We start from the raw sequence: 2,125 nt of genomic DNA, 5'->3' as shown, positions 1-2,125 counted from the left end.
CTAAGGTAATTTATAGTCTTCTCAGATATATAAACCTCAACTACATGCAAACTTTCGACTCTCGTGATAAATTTAACATGCAACAGGCATTAAACACAGAAACTCTATAAGCTATCTAAACCATATAGGTACTCTCGTCCTATATCGAAATTCAGTTCTATTCTACTATAGCATATTTGACACTCACTTCTCAGATCTCGCATCAAAATCATAGACAGTTAATTGGTGATCAGGCAATTAAAAGTAATTAAGCACAAATAAAATAGAATACATAGAAATTAGGGGAAAAATTAATCATATTAAGCCATATTCAATAAAAACAATTGAAATCGACATCCTAGTTTATTAACTATCAATTTTCTCGAATCGTTGCTTCCAACTATTTTTCTGATACTTTATTGTGTTTCCTATCTTTTATTTAATCAAATAGAAGTAAAAGTTTAATTTTAACGTACTTAACTCCACTCCCTGTGGGATCGACCTCACTCCTGGTGAGTCTAATACTTGAAACGATACGTACACTTGCGTGTGCTAAATATCGCAACAAGTTTTTGGCGCCGTTGCCGGGGAGTGATAGTTAATATTATTAAAAATTAAATTTTGTTCTAATTTGATTTTTCTTTCTAATTTAAGTACTAACTCTGTTGTCTCAAGATCTTATTCTGCTTTCAGGTTCAATAGTTTATGAGAAGTCAAGGTCCAATTGCCAGATTACCTGTAGACCCTGAGATAGAAAAGACCTGTAGAAGAAACAGAAGGAGGAGAAAATTGGAAAGAGCGGCACTAGAGATTGAACAAGAAGAAGTAATGGCTGAAAACGCCAATAATGGCAACAATGGACACAATGGAGGAGGTGTAGAAGACCAGGCTAATGGACATAACAACAATGACCGTAGCCTGAGGGACTACTTACTTCCTAACTTGACAGGGGCCCGATCCTGCATAAGGCCACCTGCTGTTGACGCAAACAACTTTGAAATCAAGCCAGCCATACTGCAGATTGTCCAATCTTCAGTCCAGTTTGGGGGACTGCCGTCAGAAGACCCAAACATGCACCTCGCCAACTTCGAAGAACTGTGCCAAACGTTCAAGATGAACGGAGTTAGCGATGACGCCATCAGACTAAGGTTGTTCCCATTCTCACTAAGGGAACGAGCCAAAAGTTGGTTTATTTCTTTACCAACCCATTCTATCAACACTTGGGAGGAATTGGCCCTGAAATTCCTATCCAAGTTCTTTCCTCCTGCAAAGATTGCCAAGCTGAGAGCTGATATCAATAACTTAACCCAGCAGGACAGTGAATCTCTTTATGAAGCATGGGAGAGGTTCAAGGACTTACTGAGAAAATGCCCTAATCATGGGATTGAGAAGTGGCTGCAAGTGCACAACTTTTACAATGGGTTGATGAATGAAACCCGAACACTCATAGATGCTGCTGCTGGTGGAGCTTTCATGAGGAAAAGTGCTAATGAGGCCTTTGAATTACTTGAAGAGATGGCCATGACTAACCAACAATGGTCAACAGAAAGAGGTCCATCTAAAAAAGTTGCAGGTATGCATGAAGTGGATGCTATTACCAAGTTGACAGCTCAGGTAGAGGCCCTAACAAAATTGATGTCCAATCAAGTAAAACAAGCTCAAGTGGTCTGTGAGATATGTGGAGGTCCTCATCACTTTTCTGAGTGCCAGGCAGATGTGGATGATTTGCCAATGGATGAAGCGAAAGCCATTGGAAATTACTCTCAAAACAACAACAACAACTATGGGTTTAATCAAGGAGGTAATCGTAGAAATAATGGGTTCTATCAACAGAGAAATCAGAACTAGTCACAGATTCAACCACAAACTCAAAACTATAGTGGAAATTCTGGTCTTCAAACAGATTTAATATTGCAATTCATGACAGAGACGAGATCTTCCATTAAAGACTTGCAAACTCAGATGGGGCAAATAGCAACTCAGATAGCAACTCGTCCTCAGGGAAACCTGCCGAGTACCACTGAAGTTAATCCTAAGGAGAACTGTAAAGCAATTACTTTGAGAAGTGGAAAGAGTTATGATGGCCCGAGCCAAGCCAAGCCAGAGAATGAAGAAGATGAACAACCAGCACCTACACCAGAAAAGC

At 39.6% G+C, this 2,125-nt stretch overlaps 1 non-coding gene across 1 annotated transcript; it reads right to left on the bottom strand.

Annotated features, from left to right (window-relative positions):
• Window positions 1-1,257: 1,257 nt before the first annotated feature.
• Window positions 1,258-1,364, bottom strand: LOC133035212 (small nucleolar RNA R71). Its single transcript, XR_009686492.1, has one exon. It is a non-coding gene; the product is annotated as a small nucleolar RNA R71 (small nucleolar RNA).
• Window positions 1,365-2,125: the final 761 nt, after the last annotated feature.

The sequence above is a fragment of the Cannabis sativa genome, chromosome 2, assembly GCF_029168945.1.
Source record: "Cannabis sativa cultivar Pink pepper isolate KNU-18-1 chromosome 2, ASM2916894v1, whole genome shotgun sequence".
In the NCBI taxonomy this organism is placed as follows: domain Eukaryota; kingdom Viridiplantae; phylum Streptophyta; class Magnoliopsida; order Rosales; family Cannabaceae; genus Cannabis; species Cannabis sativa.
The sequence above is the reverse complement of the archived record's forward strand: the minus strand, read 5'-3'. Positions and strand labels throughout refer to the sequence as shown.